Genomic DNA, 13,902 nt, shown 5'->3' on the forward strand with positions numbered 1-13,902 from the left:
TTCATGCAACATCTGCAGTTGTCTTTGTGTGAAGAGAATAAGGAAGTTCTTGAAGGGGATTTGGTGCTTGCAGACCTCAAAAGGGCCATGCTCAGCTTGCCTAAGGGGAGATCCCCCGGTTCTGATGGCATACCTGTAGAGTTCTATGCTACTTTTTGGGACTTAGTTGGCTCCGACTTGCTTGAAGTCTTTCGCTGTTCTATGAGGGAAGGATTGCTCCCCAATTCCTTGAGAGGTGGTTGCATAAGACTTATCTACAAGAAGAAAGGTGATAGAGCCGATGTGAGGAACTGGCGTCCAATCAGCCTTCTTAATGTAGACTTTAAAATATTGTCTAAATCTTTGTTCCTTCGGTTGCGGTCCGTTGTTTCCACAGTCGTTGAGTCAGACCAAACGTGTGGTATACCTGGGCGTAAGATATCTGACAACTTATGTTTGGTTAGAGATGTGTTCTCGTATATTAAAGACCGTGGGTTATCTCTGTGTTTGCTGAACCTGGATCAGGAAAAGGCTTTTGATAGGCTGAACCACACTTTTATGTTTCAGGTTTTGAAACATTTGAATTTTGGTCCAACTTTCAGGTCCTGGATTTCTTTATTGTATACCAATTGTTACAGCAGGGTCATGGTCAATGGCACGTTGACTGCCTCTTTTCCTGTTTTGTCTGGTGTACGGCAGGGATGCCCTTTGTCCCCCCTCTTGTTCATTTTGGCCATCGAACCTTTTCTTGCAACACTGAGGGCTGATAAACTGATTAAAGGGATCCCTGTCCCTGGAGGTAGGGGGGTTTCTGTCACTGCCTCTGCTTATATGGACGATGTATCTGTTTTTTGTTCAGATAATATTTCTATCCGCCAGGTTTTGTGGTATCGTAGTAGGTTTTCCATTGCTTCGTCATCGAGGATTAACCTGGCCAAGAGTGAGTGTTTGTACTTAAACTGGAAGGAAGATAAGATGGATTGGGGCCTTAAGGTAGTGCAAGATAGCGTGAAAGTTCTTGGTCTGTTTTTTGGTGAGGGTGGTAGCTTGCAGAGCTGGTCTCAATGCATGTCCAAGATAAAGCAGAAGATTGCACTTTGGGGTTTGCGGTCACTTACTATGACTGGTAAAATACTTGTTGCAAAGGCAGAATTTCTATCGTGCCTTCTGTATATTGCAGTGGTTTACCCCGTCCCCCGACACTGCCTTACACTGCTACAGAGGTGGGTTTTTCAGTTCATTTGGGGAGGAAAGCAAGAACGAGTGGCTCGCGCGACCATGTTAAAGCCAGTGGATTTGGGTGCAAGAGTGCTCCAAACATTGGTCTCGCCTTGCAATCTTTGTTTATTTGCACCATGATTAGGGGGAGTATTTGTCTGGATAAGGAAGAAAGGAAGTGGTCTTTTTTTGCCAGTTTCTGGCTGAATTTTCTGGTGTGCAGAACATGGGGCATGGTTGTCTCAAATAGCATGCCTCATTCGGAATCCTGCCCTTTTGCTTACTTTTATGCCAGGAAATTCATTAGGACTCACAATTTACACGCAATTCCTTTGGGCTTGATCTCACCTAGGCTCATTCGCAAATCTGTTACTGGGGCCCAGCAGCAGGTACCAGTCAGGGGGTTTTCAGACCTGGCTTCTAAGGCTATTTGGGCAAATGTTTCTGTACGGTACCTTCAAAATATCCATTGTGACCTGGCATGGTCCACAGCACATGGTTGCCTGCCTCTCTGCCTTTTTTTGTTTAGGCGACAATGTTCTAGGGCACCCTTTTGTGTCAGGAAGGGTTGTTTGGCAGAAGAATCTTGTGACCACCTCTTTTGGTACTGCCCCATGGCACAACAGGTGTGGGCTTCGGCGGAAGTATGGCTTTCTTCCCTGAATTCTGATGTGGTTTTGTCTAGAGAGGGTGTGATCTTTGGCCTGTTTGTTTCCAGCTCCCCATGTCAGAAGTATTGGATTGTGGTTAATTGCTTGAAGGATGCTTTGTGGAGGGCTAGAAATCTTCTACTTTTCAAAGGTGTTGATCTCTCCCCACAAGTGGTCTATGCTCTTGGTTGTTCCTTGGTCCACGATTACTTGTCTAAAGATATATGTCTGAAGGGTGAGGTGCCTACCTATTTGGAATGGTGTTGGAGTGATCATGGGTGATGGATGGTTTATTTTTTAGTTTGGGCTTTTTTCTAACACAGGAGTTGCTGTGTTTCTTGGGATTGACCTTTGTTTTTTTTCTTTTATCCCATTGCTTTTAAACATTCCTGCTTTTAGTTTCTTTTACTTTGGAATGCATTAACATCTAGATGTTAACCTGGTGTAGGCCTAGGCACTGTGTGCGGGTTTTTACCTGGTCCAATGTCGTGCCACCTGAAACATGGATTGGCTAACATGTATTCTGTCTTTTAATGGTTGAATAAAGGTTTTGAAACATAAAAAAAAAAAAAAAAGATTCTCCCAGGGTGAGGTGCATCCATTGCACTTCGGATGTGCTGACCCCTCCGATGTCCCCAAATGCGGGATACTCGACTGCAGAATTTCTGGTAGTGGGGGACTGCGTTCGCGCTTTCCCCTGATCTTTGGTGTCAAGAAAAAGAAAACATAAATTAAAATGAATCAGGAACATCCTTAACCGTTTTTGGAGCTTTTTTATGGGTGGGATGCGGCAGCACGGTGAAAAGAGGTCTGGGCAAGGGAGAGCGGCATGCAAACTCAGGAGCCTGGGTTGAGTCGGGAAAGGGCATTAAAATCTGTTTCTGGGCCTGCTTTCGAACCTGGCCAGCCCACCTGTCACCTTGCTCTACTCTACGCTTGCCCCAATTCTCAGCAATGGACAGGATAGTGAAAGCAGAGCCCTGATTGGCTCTGCTGGAAGGCGTGGTCATGCAGACTTTGCTGGCCGGCCGGCCGAGGCTTGTGGGAAGCAGCTTTGGCTAGGCAACCCCATGCCCAAAGGGACTGAGGGGCCTTGGCTGGTCACTTTGCGCCCCCACGCCCATGCTCTGCCCCACCTCAGGCCATGCCTCTGTGGATGCTCCCCTCGCTCTGCAGGGAGATGCCAAGCAGGCCCCCCTTGCCCTGTGCCCTTCCAGCTCATACTTACCTGGCAGGAGAGATATCTTGATCACCTAGGTGATTCTCCCAGGGTGAGGTTCATCCATTGCACTTCGGATGTGCTGACCCCTGCGATGTCCCCAAATGCGGGATACTCGACTGCAGAATTTCTGGTAGTGGGGGACTGCGTTCGCGCTTTCCCCTGATCTTTGGTGTCAAGAAAAAGAAAACATAAATTAAAATGAATCAGGAACATCCTTAACCGTTTTTGGAGCTTTTTTATGGGTGGGATGCGGCAGCACGGTGAAAAGAGGTCTGGGCAAGGGAGAGCGGCATCCAAACTCAGGAGCCTGGGTTGAGTCGGGAAAGGGCATTAAAATCTGTTTCTGGGCCTGCTTTCGAACCTGGCCAGCCCACCTGTCACCTTGCTCTACTCTACGCTTGCCCCAATTCTCAGCAATGGACAGGATAGTGAAAGCAGAGCCCTGATTGGCTCTGCTGAAAGGCGTGGTCATGCAGATTTTGCTGGCCGGCCGGCCGAGGCTTGTGGGAAGCAGCTTTGGCTAGGCAACCCCATGCCCAAAGGGACTGAGGGGCCTTGGCTGGTCACTTTGCGCCCCCACGCCCATGCTCTGCCCCACCTCAGGCCATGCCTCTGTGGATGCCCCCCTCGCTCTGCAGGGAGATGCCAAGCAGGCCCCCCCTTGCCCTGTGCCCTGTGCCCTTCCAGCTCATACTTACCTGGCAGGGGAGATATCATGATCACCTAGGTGATTCTCCCAGGGTGAGGCTCATCCATTGCACTTCGGATGTGCTGACCCCTGCGATGTCCCCAAATGCGGGATACTCGACTGCAGAATTTCTGGTAGTGGGGGACTGCGTTCGCACTTTCCCCTGATCTTTGGTGTCAAAAAAGAAAAGAAAAAAGTTAGTCTGCAGCACACTTATCCCTGCAGGAAGCTGGAAATGGGGCTGGGCAAGGGGGAGTGGCATGCAAATTGAGGAGCCTGGGGAGTGCTGGGATAGCTGCCGCCTCCCACACAGGGGGCCTACCCAGAGAGAGGAAAGTAGGCCCGGGCTAGGTGACAGGTCTGTCCCTTTCAGCTGCGCCCCGGGGCCTGTGGGCTGGCTGCCAGCCTGTAGCCCTCACCCTTGCCTTCCCAGGCTCAGCCTCTGGTTGAGCCCCCAGGCCTGGGCCCGGCGAGGGTTCTGCCGCGTTTGGGAGCGTTCGGGAAAGCGTGAGGGGCTCAGGGCGAGAAACCCTGGCCCCACACAGGCCTTTTCCCTGGCCTTGGCCAACAAAAGCGCTGACTAGCCCTAGAGTAGGGCTTAGCAGCAGTTCTCCAGGCGCAGAAGCCTCAAACTCTGCTTCTGGTCTTGCTTTCCACCTGGTGAGCCCACCTGTCAGCTTGCTTGCTCTACTCTACGCTTGCCTAAATTCTCAGCAATGGACAGGATAGTGAAAGCAGAGCCCTGATTGGCTCTACTGGAAGGCGTGGTCATGCAGATGTTGCTGGCCGGCCGGCCGAGGCTTGTGGGAAGCAGCTTTGGCTAGGCAACCCCATGGCCAAAGGGACTGAGGGGCCTTGGCTGGTCAATTTGCGCCCCCACGCCCATGCTCTGCCCCACCTCAGGCCATGCCTCTGTGGATGCCCCCCTCGCTCTGCAGGGAGATGCCAAGCAGGCCCCCCTTGCCCTGTGCCCTTCCAGCTCATACTTACCTGGCAGGGGAGACACCATGGTGACGTGGTTGTTTTCTCTGTGGTATCCGAGGAGGAGGTTCCAGTGTTTCCAGCATGTGGAGCTCTTTTCTTCAGCGTGAAATCGGGGATCTTTCCAGAAGGGATCTCTGCGAAGATGGCGGCTAATCGAGCGCGCTGAAATGCCGTGAGGTTCTCAGCAGTTGAAGATGTCAAGATGGATGGATTGTTGTTCAGCCGCTCAGTGCTGCAAAAGGAACTTGGATTCAGACCTGATCAGATTGACTACCTGTTTGCTTTTCCTGGAGGTAAAGTCTTTGAAGTGATTTTCACCACCTTTGCTTTGTTTGAACAATGCCTCAAGCGCTTTAAAGAAAGAAATGACTCTGCACCTTTGAAAGTGTTTTCCATCAATGCCTTGACTCAGCCTCAGAAGAGATGGGTGAATGTCTCCATGTTTAATGAGTATGTTCAGAGCGCTGACATTATCACTTGGCTCAATCAGTTTTGCGTTGTTTCTCATGGGGAAAGAGTGAGAGATGCTGATGGTGTAAAGACTGGCTACTTTAAAGCCTTGGTATCCTTAAAGAGAGACCGTGCCACTGAGGAACTCAGGCACATTCCTAGCACTATTAGACTTGGTGGAGCCACAGGCACTGTCTTCTATGTGGGTCAGCCTAGGAGATGCAGGAAATGTAATTTGGAGGGGCACTTGGCTAAGGACTGTACTGCACCTTTCTGCACTAAGTGTAGAAACACTGGACATGAAGCTGTTGATTGTGTGGCTGAAAAAACGTGCAATCTTTGTGGCTCAACTGAGCATGAGTTTAAAAACTGCCCCTCCTCCTATGCCTTTAAAATCAAAGCTGCGCGACTGGAGCAACCTTTCACTCCCCACCAGAGTAGAGGGAGGTCAAGGGAAGATGTCGAGGAGGAGGAGGAAGAATTAATCAGGCTTGGTGTGGAGGAGGACAGATTAGCTCTCCAACCTGGTTTATCCTTGTCTGAGGCAAAGGTGGATTTAACTGTGAAGCAAGACACCTCTGGGGAAGGTGCTTCAGTTTTGGCGGGAAAACAAGCAGGTGCAGTTGATGAGGCTGGGAACTGCATGGAACCTAATGAGGGTGATTCACCAGGTGCCCCTGATCAACCAATCATGGCTCCCACACCGGATTTAAATTTGGCTGTCCAATCACAGCAGCTGTCCTCCAAAACCACTGGGGGGGGTGGTGCCCAACATCACCTGGGTGCTACTGAAAGGAATGGTATCATCAGTGCTGGAGGCTCTTCTCTGATATCCACCACAGGTGCAGCTCTTGACGCACCCCAGGTGCAACCTGTTCCACTTTCTGCTCCACAGCCACATGGCACTGTTATGGAGGACAGTCTGTATGTTACGCCTAAGGTATTTTCCACTCCAAGCCAGCACTCCCTAGAACCTGCTTCATCTGGTCCTGCAAATGCGGTTGGCACTCAAGGTACAGTGTCTACAATTTACTCTACAGACTCTTGCAGTGAGATAGAGGTCGCCTGTACAGCCCTGGAACACTCTTCTTTCTCTGACACTGCGGTTGCTGGTGAGGTAGTTGAGTGGGGCAAGGATGACATTTTTGTTGAGGAAGAGGTTGAATCTGCCATGGATGTCTCAACCTCATTAAAAAGGAAGGAGAAAGAGGGTGATGACACGGAAGAGACTGGGTTTGAGAGCAATGACTCTAGAGACTTGTGCACACAGGATGTCAGGCGTAATTCCCAGGCGGTGACAGGGGAGGATGCTTTTACCCCTGTGATAAAGCGGAAGACTAAGAAGAGGAATAGGAAATTGGACTGAAAGTACCATTTTACAATGTCTATGTTTTTCAGATATTTCCTGATGCTTCTCTTGGGGAGTATTAATGTTAGGTGCTTGGGTGATGATGTGAAAAGCTCATCAATTTTTGACTTTTTGAGTCTGCAAAAATTGGACATGATTTTCTTACAGGAATGTGCTATCCCAGAACTATCTAAGGACACAAAATTGCAACAAATGTGGACTTGTGGCCCTTCCATCTGGTCAGGCTGTAATTCTGACCGAAATGCGGGGATAGGCATTTTATTTTGTAGTAATGACTTTGTTGTTCAGAACGTTCAACATGTGGTTAAAGGGCGATTACTATGTGTGGATGTTTCTTGGAATGGCCATGATTTACGCCTTATTAATGTGTACTGCCCTACATCATTGTCCTGCAGAAAGAATGTTTTGAGCTTCCTGCCTCAGCTCCTTTTATGCAACAGGAATGTTTTTCTAGGTGGTGATTTCAACTGTTTATTGGCTGTGGAAGACAGATCCTCTTCTTCTGCAGTACACCTGGACGGTAGCTCTGCCTCACTGAAAAGTATTATTTCTGATTTTCATTTGCAGGATACTTACAGATTGTTGCATCCTAATGATCCAGGTTACACCTGGGTTAGTTCCAACTCTCCCACTAAGTCACGCATAGATTTTATCTTTGCAAGTCCCTCAGAAAAGATAGTTTCAGCCACTCTCATTCCGGTTTTCTTTTCCGATCATTACCTCATTTCAGTTGGCGTCTCCATAGCAGATATACCTCTGAGAGGGAAGGGTCTGTGGAGACTCAATATTCTGTTGCTCAATGACAAGGCTACCCAGGATAAGTTTAGTTACCATTACCAAAATTGGCAGTCCTTGAAAATTCTTTTCCCCTCAGTCAGTGAGTGGTGGGAGGACATTAAGATCCGTATACAGTCCTTCTTTATTCGGGAGGGAACTAGAGTGGCTAGAGACAGGCGGTGTAGAATCAACCATTTGCAAATCCGGCTCCAGAATTTGTCACAGCTATTGGAGCACGGTTTTGATGTACAGGCAGACATTCTATTGTGCAAGCAGAGGTTATCCTCCTTGTACCATGAATTTACTAAAGGGTTGATTCTCCGCAGTAGGGTTCAGTTCCTGGAGAACAATGAGACGTGCTCTAGGTTTTTCTTTCTGAAAGCGAGGGCTACTGGGAGAATTATAGATGCCATGATGGACTCCCACGGTACCACTCATTCCACTACTGAAGGAATCCGAGACAGTGTGCATGCTTTCTATAGCGACTAATATGGGCCCAAAGTTTCAGACAATGCAACTGGGAATTTTTTCATGCAACATCTGCAGTTGTCTTTGTCTGAAGTGGATAAGGAAGTTCTTGAAGGGGACTTGGTGCTTGCAGACCTCAAAAGGGCCATGCTCAGCTTGCCTAAAGGGAGATCCCCCGGTTCTGATGGCATACCTGTAGAGTTCTATGCTACATTTTGGGACTTAGTGGGCTCCGACTTGCTTGAAGTCTTTCGATGTTCTATGAGGGAAGGATTGCTCCCCAATTCCTTGAGAGGTGGTTGCATAAGACTTATCTACAAGAAGAAAGGTGATAGAGCCGATGTAAGGAACTGGCGTCCAATCAGCCTTCTCAATGTAGACTTTAAAATATTGTCTAAAACTTTGTTCCTTCGTTTGCGGCCTGTTGTTTCCACAGTCGTTGAATCAGACCAAACGTGTGGCATACCTGGGCGTAAGATAGCTGACAATTTATGTTTGGTTAGGGATGTGTTATCGTATGTCAAAGACCGTGGGTTATCTATGTGTTTGCTGAACCTGGATCAGGAAAAGGCTTTCGATCGGCTTAACCACTCTTTTATGTTTCAGGTTTTAAAACATTTGAATTTTGGTCCAACATTTAGGTCCTGGATTTCTTTATTGTATACCAATTGTTACAGCAGGGTCATGGTCAATGGCACGTTGACTGCCTCTTTTCCTGTTTTGTCAGGGGTACGGCAGGGATGTCCTTTGTCCCCCCTCTTGTTCATTTTTGCCATCGAACCTTTTCTTGCAACTCTGAGGGCTGATAAACTGATTAAAGGGATCCCTGTCCCTGGAGGTAGGGGGGTTTCTGTCATTGCCTCTGCTTATATGGACGATGTTTCTGGTGTTTGTTCAAATAATATTTCCATCCGGCAGGTTTTATGGTATTGTAGTAGGTTTTCCTTTGCTTCATCATCAAGGATTAACCTGGCAAAGAGTGAGTGTTTGTACGTAAACTGGAAGGAAGATAAGATGGATTGGGGCCTTAAGGTAGTGCAAGATCGCGTGAAAGTTCTTGGTCTGTTTTTTGGTGAGGGTGGTAGCTTGCAGAGCTGGTCTGAATGCATGTCCAAGGTAAAGCAGAAGATTGCACTTTGGGGTTTGCGGTCACTTACTATGTCTGGCAAAATACTTGTTGCAAAGGCAGAATTTCTATCGTGCCTTCTGTATATTGCAGTGGTTTACCCCGTCCCCCGACACTGCCTTACACTGCTACAGAGGTGGGTTTTTCAGTTCATTTGGGGAGGAAAGCAAGAACGAGTGGCCCGCGTGACCATGTTAAAGCCTGTGGTTTTGGGTGGCAAGAGTGCTCCAAATATTGGTCTCGCTTTGCAATCCTTGTTTATTTGCACCATGATCAGAGGGAGTATTTGTCGGGATAAGGGAGAAAGGAAGTGGTCTTTTTTTGCCAGTTTTTGGCTGAATTTTCTGGTGTGCAGAACGTGGGGCATGGTTGTCTCAAATAGCATGCCTCATTCAGAATCCTGCCCATTTGCTTACTTTTATGCCAGGAAATTCATTAGGACTCACAATTTACACGTAATTCCTTTGGGTTTGATCTCACCTAGGCTCATTCGCAAATCTGTTACTGGGGACCAGCAGCAAGTACGAGTCAGGGTTTTTTCAGACCTGGCTTCTAAAGCAATATGGGCAAATGTTTCTGTACGGTACCTTCATAATATCCATTGTGACCTGGCATGGTCCACAGCACATGGTTGCCTTCCTCTCCGTCTTTTTTTGTTTAGGAGGCGATGTTGTAGGGCACCCTTTTGTGTCAGGAAGGGTTGTTTGGCAGAAGAATCTTGTGACCACCTGTTTTGGTACTGCCCCATGGCACAACAGGTGTGGGCTTTGGCGGCTGTATGGCTTTCATCCCTGAATTATGATGTGGTTTTGTCTAGAGAGGGTGTGATCTTTGGCCTGTTCGTTTCCAGCTCCCCATGTCAGAAGTATTGGATAGTGGTGAATTGCTTGAAGGATGCTTTGTGGAGGGCTAGAAATCTTCTACTTTTCAAAGGTGTTGATCTCTCCCCACAAGTGGTCTATGCTCTTGGTTGTTCTTTGGTCCACGATTACTTGTGTAAAGACATAAGTCAGAAGGGTAATGTGCCTACCTATTTGGAATGGTGTTGGAGTGATCATGGGTGATGGATGGTTTATTTTTTAGTTTGGGCTTTTTTCTAACACAGGAGTTGCTGTGTTTCTTGGGATTGATTTTTGGTTTTTTCTTTTATCCCATTGCTTTTAAACATTCCTGCTTTTAGTTTCTTTTACTTCGGAATACATTAACATCTAGATTTTAACCTGGTGTTGGCCTTGGCACTGTGTGCGTTTTTTCACCTGGTCCAATGTTGTGCCACCTGAAACATGGATTGGCTAACATGTATTCTGTCTTTTAAGGGTTGAATAAAGGTTTTGAAACTTTAAAAAAAAAAAAAAAAAAAAAAAAAACGATTCTCCCTTACTTCCCTGGCAGATCACCCCGTGCCTGCAGTACCTTTAGTGTCCACTAGAGGTCACTGTTCTGCCAAAGAACTACCTGGTGCTATATGCACACAAGGGCACTTTTAAGTGCTATTACTGGAGCTGCATCCTGCTGAAGATACCTGCCTGATGAAACCTGCCTGCCTGCTGTGGACCTTCACCTGCCTGCTGTGGACTTCGCCAGAACCGCCTGCTGTGGACTCTCACCTGCCTGCTGGAGCTGCTTGCCTGCTGGAGACCCTTCCTTGCCTGCTGGAGCTGACTGGATACTGAGGCCTGCCTGCCTGCCTGCCTGCTGAGGGGATCCCCTGCCTGCCAAGCTTCCCTGCCTGCCTGAAGGGAACCACTGCCAGCCACCAGGAGCAGGCCTGAGGAGTACCTACCTGCTGCAGCTCCCTGAAGGCCCCTTCCCAAGGCACGCCGCAACAGCAAGGACAGGATGAGCAGACCGCTGAACCCCTGGTTCCACAACACGGTGAAGATGCAGAGGAAGGTGGAATCGGACGGCTCCACACCAGAGCTGAGCAGGAAGACTTTCACAGAGTTGCTGATGACCAAGATGGGGTTCACAGCAGCAGAGATTTGGTGCATAATGTCAGATGCACCCAAAGGCACTTACCTGCTGACGTTCATGTCAGAATCAATCTGCAGGAGATACTGGCAGATGTGCTGGTCAAGACGGGACGAGAAACCCTTCGCCGACTTCCACCTGGAGTGCCAACTCGTGTTGGAGGTGAAGAGGACGACCGTGCACGTCTACAACCCGCATGTCAACATCCAGGACCTGACCACCTTCCTACGCCGACACTGCACAGTGACGAGAGAACCTTCCCGCAACCTGGACAGTGATGGCATATGGGATGGTAAATTGACAGTCATGGTGAAGCTGAAAGAGGACCCAGCCGCCACGGATGTAATCCATCACCCTCCTTCAAGCTTCTCCCTAGGGCGCGACTCGGGCTACCTCTACTACCCCGGGCAGCCCAGACTGTGCAACAAGTGTAGTAAACCGGGCCACACCGCTAAAGATTGCACAGTGCAAGTGTGCAAGAACTGCAAAAGAGAAGGACACACAGCCAGGGCATGCAAAGAGGAAGCCCCCTGCAACCTCTGCGGTGCCGTGGGCCACCGTTTCAAAGACTGCCCGCAAAGAGCCAAGTCCTACGCCCAGGCGGCCAAACCTCCTAGGAGAGAGGCACAGGAGGAGGCTGCCGTGGCCAGCCTTCCAGTCCCAGCACCCAGAAAGACCAAGGAAACTGGGAGGAGGAAAGGCCCCAGGCAGGAGCAAGTCAAACCTGACCAAGACTCCACCCCAGCCCTGGAGCCACAGAGCACAGAAGAAGGAATGCCTGCCATCCCTGAGAATATGCCAACAGACAACGCTCCCCAACTCGCCTCTGAGAACCAGGAAGAAGAACCCTGGACAAAACAGGAGCGCAGGAAAAGGAGGCACAGTCCCCCACAAGTAACAAAGAAGACCAGGAAGAATCACCTGAGCAACCACAACCCCAACTCCGATTCAGACGAGTCAGAAGAAGAAGAACAACCAGGGAATGAGGGTCCAGATGACCAACTGGAGCAAGTCACCAGAGTGCTGCAGGAGATGAGGGCGCTAGCCAGCGTCATGGAAGCGTCCCCACCACCATCGCCAGCAATAGCTGAGAAGGAAGAGGCCTCCATGGAGGAGGAAGAGCCAGAGACCAGCCACGTGGGCAAGCCAGCCTCACAGAAGCACCAAGCAGCGGTGGCCAAGAAAACAGCCCCCGCGCCGGAGACCCGCCAGGAGCCTGACCAGCCCTGTAAGTAGCCTTGTCACTGCGTAAAAACAGCTAATTACTCTGACTTGATAGTTAGTATTTAAGCCTACGTTAAACTCTTAAACACTAATTAAGATGGCTATTTCATTGTTTTCCATAAATGTGAGAAGTATCAGAGACAAGGGCAGATGTGCTAGCACCTTGAACTTTCTTGCCAGCCAGGAATGTGATGTGTACATGATTCAGGAATGCTCCATCCCTTTTTCAGCTTCATACACACACCTAGAACAGCAGTGGGCATTTGGGCCTTCTTTTTGGTCTGGGGGGAACAGCAGTAGGTCTGTAGGAGTCGCTACCTTAGTCAGAGGGAGGAGCTTCACAGTGGACTCGGTCACCGAGCTGGAAGGCGGCAGGGCTCTTGTCGTTGACGGCTCATGGGCAGGAGAACCGGTTAGACTGATCAATGTGTATGCGCCTTCTGATGTAGGTGAGAGACGGGAGCTGTTCCAGCGCCTCAGACCACAGCTGGTCACCTCCAGAACAATCATGATGGGTGGGGATTTCAACTGTATACTAGATAGTGGTGGTCGATGTGGGACCAGAGCTAAGGAAGGATGGTTGGATGATGGTGCGAAACTCCTAGCGGAGATGGTGGGTGAGGCCTCCCGGACGGACGTCATTGGATCCATGAGGGCGGACGCCAGGAATTTCACCTGGAGCCGCCTTGATGGATCTGTGCGCTCCAGGATAGACTTTGTTTTCACCTCTAGATCAGTGAGGATCAGGCAGCACTCCATGGTGACAGTGCATTTCTCTGACCACAGGGCTATCAGGTTCCAGGGGGAACTAACAGGGAAGTTCCTGCCAGGTCCGAGCACCTGGAAACTGAATGGCTCTCTGCTGGGGAGAGAGGATGTACAGGAGGAGCTGAGGAGGACTTACAGTGAGTGGCAAGACATGAAAGACACCTTCCAGTCCGTAGGGGAATGGTGGGAGTGGGTGAAAGGCAGGATTCAGGATTTCTTTAAGAACGTGGGCAGGAAAGCAGCAAGGGGGAGGAAGAGGGAGTTCAGTAGACTGCAGCAACAGCTGCAGGAACTGCACGACCTCCAACTCCGGGGATGGGACGTCATGAACCCTCTGGAGGCAGTCAAGAAAGAGCTGAGCGAGCACTTTCATGAGGAATCCAGGAGGATCATCTTCCGTTCTAAGGTGGAGAACCTGGAAAAGGGGGAGAAATGCAACTCCTTCTTCTTTAAGAAAATCCACTCTGCGCACACCCCTCTGGTTCAACTGCGCAACAGGGAGGGAATTTTGTGTGACACCAAGGAAGACATTAGGAAGGCTGTGACAGACTTCTATGGGGACCTCTACTCAGAGAAGAGGTCAGATGGGGATCAGGCAGAAAGGTTTTTGGCAGGTATCCCGAGAAAGGTTTCCACACCAGCAAGGGAAGTCCTCAACGCACCCCTCACTCTGGAGGAGCTGCACATTGCAGTTAAATCCTTCAAGTCAGGAAAGACACCAGGCAGTGATGGTCTACCAATTGAATTCTACACTTCACAGTGGGACCTAGTGGGACCAGACCTTCTGGAGTTGTATGAGGAGATGGAGCAGGAGGGAGTCATGCCCCACACATTAAGGGAAGGAACGATCGCGCTCCTGTATAAACATAAGGGGGAGAGATGTGACCTCAAGAACTGGCGTCCCATCTCTCTCCTGAATGTGGACTACAAGATCCTGGCAAAGACAATGGTGAATAGACTCAAGAGTGCTATGGGAGAGTTAGTTCACCCAGACCAGACCTGTGGGGT

At 49.4% G+C, this 13,902-nt stretch overlaps 2 non-coding genes and 1 pseudogene across 2 annotated transcripts; all 3 read left to right on the forward strand.

Annotated features, from left to right (window-relative positions):
* The first annotated feature begins 2,372 nt into the window (after positions 1–2,372).
* On the forward strand, positions 2,373–2,547 carry LOC138288616 (U1 spliceosomal RNA; annotated as a pseudogene).
* A 520-nt stretch (positions 2,548–3,067) lies between these two features.
* On the forward strand, positions 3,068–3,231 carry LOC138288678 (U1 spliceosomal RNA). The gene has a single exon (XR_011202531.1). It is a non-coding gene; the product is annotated as a U1 spliceosomal RNA (small nuclear RNA).
* Positions 3,232–3,759: 528 nt separating this feature from the next.
* On the forward strand, positions 3,760–3,923 carry LOC138288675 (U1 spliceosomal RNA). The gene has a single exon (XR_011202529.1). It is a non-coding gene; the product is annotated as a U1 spliceosomal RNA (small nuclear RNA).
* Positions 3,924–13,902: the final 9,979 nt, after the last annotated feature.

Source organism: Pleurodeles waltl, chromosome 4_1 (genome assembly GCF_031143425.1).
Source record: "Pleurodeles waltl isolate 20211129_DDA chromosome 4_1, aPleWal1.hap1.20221129, whole genome shotgun sequence".
Taxonomy (NCBI): domain Eukaryota; kingdom Metazoa; phylum Chordata; class Amphibia; order Caudata; family Salamandridae; genus Pleurodeles; species Pleurodeles waltl.